Below are 8,941 nucleotides of genomic sequence, written 5' to 3' on the forward strand. Positions count from 1 at the left end.
TGGAAAGTTTATTCAGTGGACCAGGACTTCAAGTTCATCTTTTCAAATCCCAGAATCTTCAAGTTTAACCTCTGCTTTCTCCTGCCTCATGCTACACTTCAAGTACCTTGCAAACCTATTATAATTTATTCCTATCACCTTTAGCAAAAATCCCAGAATCCTTCTCAAATGAAACAAGAACAGAAGACCTGAACCTTATGGAGTACTCATTCTTTACACTTCAAATGAAATTCCACGGGGCTGGGGATGTGGCTCAAGCGGTAGCACACTCTCCTGGCATGCACGCAGCGCTAGGTTCGATCCTCAGCAACACATACAAATAAAATAAAGATGTTGTGTCTGCTGAAAACTGAAAAATAAATATTAAAAAATTCTCAAAAAAAAAAAAAAAAGAAATTCCACTCCAGTACTAGATCAGGGCTTCTCAGTCTTGACATTACTGACGCTTTGGAGGGATTAGTATTATTATTTTGTCGTGGGTGCTGACCTGTGTATTGAAGGATGTCTAGAAGTATTCTTGACTGTTACTCACTAGATGCCATCAGCATCCCTTTCCCACCCTAAGCTGTGACAACCAAAATATCTCCAGATGTTGCCAGATGTCTACTCAGTAGGTGGGTAGAACTGCCACCAGGTGAAAACCATTCATCTAGACATCCAGACCACTGGCAGGACCTCTAGTTCCTTCCTGCCCACCCACGTTACCTTCTATGCTCTGTACTACCCACCTGGGAGTCACAGAGCTGAAACTCTCACAGTAGGAATAGGAAGGAAGGGAATGGCCATGCTATTGGCAAATGGCAGATGGAAATGTCTACCTATTAGAAATTAACTGATGGCATCAGATCTATGAATGTTCACACAGGTCAATGTTTCCTTTACAAAATGCCAACTTTACCTCCCCTTGGGCCAAGTCTCTTCATTTTTATACAACACACATTTTTATTATACTGCTACTAAAGGACACAGTTGTGAAGCCCATGAGCAGCCAAACAAGCTCATGACAATAAAAAAAAGAGGGTAAAAGGGGTTGGGGTGGGGCTGGGGTTGTAGCTCAGTGGTAGATCATTTGCCCAGCCTATGTGAGGTACTGGGTTCAATTCTCAGCACCACATCTAAATAAAATGAATAAAATAAAGGTCTATAAACATCTAAAAAATATTTAAGAAAAAAGGGGGGTGCTGGGGTTGTGGCTCAGTAGGTTTGTGGCTAGAGCATTTGCCTAGCATGTATGATGCACCAAATAAATAAATTAATTAATAAATAGATAGATAGATAACTAAGTAAGTAAATAAATAAAGGTGTCCATCTGCAACTAAAAAAAAAAAATCTTTAAAAAAAGTGGGTAAAAAACTAAGAACACTGGTGGCACCTGGAGTGACAGCATGATGGAATTAAGTTAGTGGGCTTGGGGGGAGGGGATGTTTTCCTCCTCTTTTGAAATTTCCTGTAATATAACTTTATTTTTTAATATTTTATTCTTTTTAGTTATACAGGACAGTAGAATGTATTTTGACATATTATACATACATGGAGCATAACTTCCCATTCTTTTTTTTTTTTTTGAGAGTGAGAGAGAGAGAGAGAATTTTAATATTTATTTTTTAGTTTTCGGCAGACATAACATCTTTGTATGTGGTGCTGAGGATCGAACCCAGGCCGCACGCATGCCAGGCGAGCACGGTACCGCTTGAGCCACATCCCCATATAACTTCCCATTCTTGTGGTTGTACTGTAATCTAACTTGCATAATGCCTTTATAACTTTGAAAGTACAGGTGTGGCGGCCCATGCCTATTTTCCCAGCAACTCGAGAAGCTGAGGCAAGAGGATCACAAGTTCATAGACAGCCTCAGCAACTTAGAGAGAACCTGTCTCATTAAAAAAAAAAAAAAAAAAATAGAGCTGTGGATGCAGCTCAGTTGTTGAGTGTCCCTGGGTTCATTCAATCCCTGGCACCCCCAAACAAACAAACAAATCTTACGAAACAAATGATGATGTCCCCAGATACTGCCTCTAGCCAAGAACAGTAAGCTCATAATAGACATGCACTGCACTCCATAAACCAGCATCTAGACCCACAGTTTGATTTATATAATGGTATTTGAACAGGGTATTATATATGAATTGCATTCAAATTTAAATTTATATAACATAGCCGAGTGCAGTGACACATGCCTGTAATCCCAGTGACTTGGGAGGCTGAGACAGAAAGATCACAAATTCAAAGCCAGCCTCAGCAAAAGCAAGGCACTAAGCAACTCAGTGAGACCCTGTCTCTAAATAAAATGCAAAATAGGGCTGGGGATGTGGCTCAATGATTGAGTGCCCCTGAGTTCAATACCTGGGACATCCTCACTCCCCCGCCAAAATATATATATATTTTTTATATATTATATATATAAAACAATTTTGGGCACAGTAGTGCATGCCTATGATCCCAGCTACTCTGGAGACTAAGGCAGGAGGATTGCAAATTCAAGGACAGCCTGGGCAATTTAGCAAGACTCCAATCAAAATAAAATAAAAAGGGCTGAGGATGTAGCTCAGTGGTAGAATACCCATTTTCAATCCCCAGCACACACACACACACACACACACACAATTAGTTTATTCTCTCATTGCTTATCCTATTCTTGAAACCCACCATACCTTGGGCAGCTCTTGGAGTATTGCCCAGCTCCTGTAATTTCTTGTCCCCTGGGAGCAGCCCAGAGGCACTGGTGACCCAGAGACTATATGCTGGACCTTTAGGCCCTGCCCTTGTCCCAGCTGGCAATATGTCAAGCAGAGCTGGGCCAACCAGGTGCTCTTTCTGACCTCTACGCCTTCTGAAATTTTTGTGGTTCACCTCTTCCTAGAATCCTCCCCCAAACAACAATAATATTACTATTACTATTTTCTTTTTGCTGAAGTGAGCTCTAATTGATTTTTACTTCTTGCAACCAAATGGATTTGCTCATAGAGGTCATGTTTGAGGTCTCTATTATTCACAAAAATATTAGACCACAAGCATTATTCTGGTTCTACTCCCGAGAGTGTTGACTTCCATAAGAAGATTTCAAGTCCTGGCGCTGCCTTTTTGCATGTTTCCCTGTCTAGGAGAGAGACTCTTAGAAAGTGGCCACAGGGCTAGGCCAAGGTTTAAATGAGGAGTGGGCACAGGCTGTTTCTGCACATGCTACCACCTCCTTACCTTCTGTCTCATTAACCCAGGATCCAATACACCAGCTCTATTTTGGAACAATGTCTATGTTTCTCCCCATGCATGTCTTACATCTCCTTTGTCTCTGCTAAATCTCCATACGGGACTTGAAGCAGGTCTTGAGGCCTGCAGTTTCCTAGTCAGGATTTCCTGGGTCTTAGAGATGCTTGTCAGGTTTCTTCTGATGAAAAATCTGTGTTCTCACATGAGCTTCTGAAAGGAAGCAGTGGTTAATAGGCTCAAAACATCTTTAGAGTTGCTTTACCAACATCCTGTGTCTTTGATCCAGGAATCATAATTACTAAGTGCTTACTGGGGGCTTTGTTGGAGTTATTTCATTTAATCCTCATGTAGCTCTGTGTGGTAGGCAATATCATTGCTCTCATGGTTTAGAAGAGGAAACTAAGGCTCAGAGTGCTTAATTAACCTGCCCAATGTCACTTAACCAGTAACTGGTAGAGATGAATTCAGAGCCTAGGTACCTAACTGCTAAGTGCACTAAATTTACCACCTTGATATCACCTGAGAACAACTTCCTGGCCTGCCCTCATGATACATCTCTTCATCTGGACCCAGAGGAAAGTTCCCTGGACCTATAGGGTCCAAGGTCCTCCCTCACAATGGCTAGAAGCATAGCATGCAGCTCTTCCCCAGAAAGTACCACTTTGGGATGCCTAATTATTTCATTTAGAGTTACTGCTCTCTCTGTGGTTCTTTTGTCTACCTACCATCTACATGCTCAGCTTCTGTTTATTGAACACTTAATATGGGCCACATAAATGTCCAGAACTTCCTTCGCAATAAATACTAGTTCTTGTTTTCATCATTGAGTTACACACACACACATACACACACACACACACACACACACACACACACACACACACACACAGAGCCTTCACATGGCTCCACAGAGCACTGTGTGACCTAACTCCAAGCCACCTCCCTCCCATCTCCCTCCCATAGGTCTCCTTGCTGTCCCTGACGTGCTGTTAAGGATGTCTCTGCCTCAGAGTTTGCACACTGCATGCCTTCCACCTGGCTTGCCCACCCACTGCCTTCAGTTCTTGACCAAATACTATAAAATGTGTGTTGTGTCCTTTCCCTGAATGATCCCATTTCCTCCTCAGAAGCCCCATGGGGTAGGTTGGGCCCATATAAAATTGGGAACATTTGGCAAAAGAAACTTCATATGGCTCAGCAGAATAGTGTCCCTAGTTAACAGATAAAGGAACTGAGGTTTAAATAATTTGGCAGAGATTAAGCAGGTATAACATAGCAGAGGCTGGATTGAGACTTAGATCTCTCTTACCTAAATGAAGTTCATGCTCTTAATATCTAAACTGCACCATTTTGCCTCCTAGAACTTCACTGTTTCCCTGTTGTATTCTCCTCTTGTTGTTTTGTGCAGGAACATGTCACACAACTCCATGAAGCTGGGGTACCAAGACACTGAAACACTGAGATGCCCCATTTTAAAAACCCGGAGCCTGGGCTGGGGATGTGGCTCAAGCGGTAGCACGCTCGCCTGGCATGCGTGCGGCCCGGGTTCGATCCTCAGCACCACATACAAACAAAGATGTTGTGTCTGCCAAGAATATTAAAAAATTCTCTCTCTCTCTCTCTCTCTCTCTCTCTCTCTCTCTCTCTCTCTCTCTCTCTCTCTCTCTTTAAAAAAAAAAAAAAAAAAAAAACCCGGAGCCTGCCAGTGAGCATGGGTGTTGCCTACCTAGATGTCTCTGCCACCATCCAGTTCCAAAACCCCTGGACAAAACTCAATGATATATATTTGCCTAGCATTCATGAGGCCTTGGGTTCCATCCCAGAATCACAAAACAAAACAAAACAAAAAATCCTGTCAGCTAAAGGATGTGCTCCACAGACTAGATTTGCACTTCCTGAAAAGTAAAGAGGAATTATGAGCTATTAGGTAGGTATTGGGCACCTTGCCTAAAAATAGAAAAATGACTCAGAAACTATGGAAGGGAAAAGAAAGAGAATTAGAAAACACTTAGGCAAATAACTTCACACCTTTCTGTGATATAACTCTCTCACCTGCCTAGCAGAAACCTCTTAAACAGTAGGCCTGGAGCCAGGGGCCTTGGAAGTCTCTGAAAGTGAAGAACAAAAGAGTTCAATGGTAGCCCATACAGTAGCACAAGCCAGCCCTTAATCCACGTGATTTAGGAGGCTGAAGAAGGAGGATTGCAAATTTGAGGCTAGCCTGGACAATTTACCAAGAACCTCAGCAACCTGTTTCAAATTAAAAACTAAAAAGGGTTGAGGATATAGCACAGGGGTAAAGCGCCGCTGAGTTAAATTATCAGTAACGAATTTTTAAAAATAAAGTTTAAAAAAGTTCAATGGTTATAAACAAGCCCAGGACCTTTCAGGTGCACCAACCACCACCCACACTTCCCGGCCCCCATCTCCAGTCTCCTTGTAGTTTGGAGACTACATCTGACCAAGGCTTGATTTTATTGATGTCAATTTGAATATTATTTCTGGATAATAATGTGCATTATAAAGTTTAGCAGTTACAACAAATCTCAGAAAAAATGTGGCTCCCATCCTCTGTTTACCTTTCTGGGTTCCCAGTGTGACTTGGATTTGGTACTATTGGACAATTCTTCCTGGCAATTGTCTTGCCAGGTCTTCAATACCCTGTAGAGCACACATTGTACCACTGAGGTCAGTCCAGAAACCTGTCTCACTGTACGGCTGGAAATGGAAGTCCTCAGAATGTTTTTTGAAGCAGTCAGCATAACATCTGACCTTTTGTTCTATTTTGTTTTTTAAAAGATGGCTGTCAGTTGGGTATAGAATGGAAGAATTGACTAATTGGGGGGAGGGTGAAATCTGAAGAAGGGAGACCATTTAAGGGGCCATAGTGTGGAGTGGTGTTTACTTAACCTGGCTTGGAGAGGTGGTCATGAGACAGAAAAGAACTAACTCAATAGATATTTTTTTTCATTGTTGGGGATTGAACCCAGGCCTCTTACATGCTAAACATACACCCTACACTGGACTATAGTTGTATTTTTTTTTTTTTTTGTGTGTGTGTGTGTGTGTGTGTGTGTGTGTGCGCGCGCGCGTGCGCGTGCGCGTGCACATGCATGTGGTACTTGGGATTAAACACAGGGTGCTCTATCACTGGGCTCCATCCCCAGCCTTTTTTTCTAATTTTTATTTTGAGACAGGGTCTCACTGAGTTGAAAGGGCCTCACTAAATTGCTGAGGCTGGCCTTGAACTTGTGATCCACCTGCCTCAGTCTCCTAAATCGCTGAGATCACAGGTGTACACCACATTTTTGAGCTCTCTCTACCCATGGTTGCTGGGACCTGCCTCTGTGGGTGACATGAGCAGATGCTCCAAGAAGTCCCTCAAATTATCTCAACAATATAACTAGTTGGACCAAATGGCCTCTAAAATCCTTCTCAACTAGATGGTTCTCAGATTTTATATAGAATAGCAATTTAATAGTTACGACCCATTTCCACCTACATAGTCTTATTAGCTCCTCATCAAAACTCTGGGAAGTAAATACTATTTTTCCTACTTTTCAAATTAGGAAATGCAGGCTCAAAGAATTCTGATGATTAATTCAAATGCCAATAAAATTAGAACCAGCTTCAAATCCAGATCTTATAAGTGGAACCCATTCATTTCCTCTATGATGAAAAATGATAACTTCTGAGCAAAAGTGCCAAGGGGACCATAAAGTTAAGATGAATAAAATCAATGCTGTTACTTCTGAATAAATAAACATTCCATATTATTAAACTGATACAACTATAATTACAACATCCCATATTTGAGTGCTTAGTATGTGCCATAAACTGATCAATGCACCAAGCGCATGGTCACTTTTTAGGTTTGCAAGAACCTAAGAGAGGAAAGTACTATTACCATCTCGATTTGCATATGGAGAACTGCAGCACAGAGTTTAAGTGTGCTGCCTGAATCACTCAGCTGTAGATCCAGGATTAATCCCTAGGCCACAGTGACACCTAAGTCCACACTTTATTTGCCCTTTGGGGCTACATGCCTCCCCTACAAAAAAAACATATTCATGTGTTCTATTACAGATGCAGAAAACTGCTGGAATTCCTTTTAGAAAGGAAAACTAGAAGTGAGAGTGGGAGAGATGGGTGCCAACTTTCACTGTCCCTTCATGTCACTGGATTTTTTTTGCACTGTAATGATCCAGACTGTCAGCTAGGGACTGGAGTTGTGGCTCAGTGGTAAGAGCACTTGCCTAGCATGTGTGAGGCCCTGGATTTGATTCTCAGTACCGCATAAAAATAAATGAATAAAATAAAGGTCCATCAACATTATATATATATAAAACCACCAATATCCATTTTTCCTTTCTTCTTTTGATTATGGAATAGAAAATCTATAATCAAAAGGTTTAGCTGTACATGTGAGGTTTAGCTGTGCATGTGGCAGCCCTTGTAAAGCTGTGGCCATATGGCTACAATCTAGCCAGTAAAATGGAATAGGAAAACAATTTCTGAGCCATGCCCTTGAAAAGGAATAAAGGTTGCCTTTCTTTATTCCTCTTCTGGATCACTGGGATACAGATATGATGGTGTGCAAAAACAACATACTGAGGATAATAGAATTGCCTTACTAACTCCAGGAGCCTACCTCTGAGCCTTTATCTGAGAAAAAATTTACTTTAAAGGGGACCTACAAATAGAAGGTTCTATTTGTAGGTCCCCTTTAAAGTAAACTTTCTACTATATGCATATATATGTGTGTGTCTTTTTCAATGAAAAAATAGTTAATAAAACACATCATGACATAGATAGCGTCACCTACAATTGTATGATATTTGAAACAATTATTCAGTGGATTGGTAGCAAATGTTTAGAAACCAGCTCTCCAGGAAAAGAAAAAGTCCTGACTTGTTGAATTTGCCAATTTCCTTGGTATAAATATTTCACCAGGGCTGATTTCAAGTCACCAACAGGAAGTCACTGAGCAGAATTGGGAAGTGATGCATATAATTAGCTTTTTTTTTTTCAGTACTATGGATTGAACATAGGAATGCTTTACCACTGAGCTATACCCCAGCCCCCCTGTTTTAAAATTTTGAGACTAAGTTGCTGAGGGTCTTTCTAATTGCTCAATTAGCCTTGAAGTTGTTTTTAGTTGTCAATGGACCTTTATTTATTAATATTGTGGTGCTCAGCATCGAACACAGTGCCTCACACATGCTAGGCAAGTGCTCTACCACTGCGCCACAACCCCAGCTCCAGGGCTTTGAACTTTTGATGCTTATGTGTTAGCCTCCAGAGACACTGAGATTATAGATCTATATCACCATGCTGGGCATAAGTCTGCTCTTGAGAGTTGGTATGCACCACCTCCAGCACACTACTGCAATGATTCCCATAAACTTTAGAGAAAAAGCCTATATGCTAATTGCAACAAACCATGAACATGATAATATAGGATTCCCAGGAGCCTCCAGAATAGATGAAGTAGAAATATTTATATATATATATATATATATATATATATATATATTTATTAGTTGTTGACGGACTTTTATTTTATTTATTTATATGTGGTGCTAAGAATCAAACCCAGTACCTCACACATGCTAGGCAAGTGCTCTATCACTGAGCCATAACCCCAGCCCAGAAATATTTTTCTTAAAAAATATTAGCTCAATTAATGGTAGAGTACTTGCTTAGCATCCCCAACACCACCAAAATAAAACAA

This window comes from Ictidomys tridecemlineatus, chromosome 7 (genome assembly GCF_052094955.1).
Source record: "Ictidomys tridecemlineatus isolate mIctTri1 chromosome 7, mIctTri1.hap1, whole genome shotgun sequence".
NCBI lineage: Eukaryota > Metazoa > Chordata > Mammalia > Rodentia > Sciuridae > Ictidomys > Ictidomys tridecemlineatus.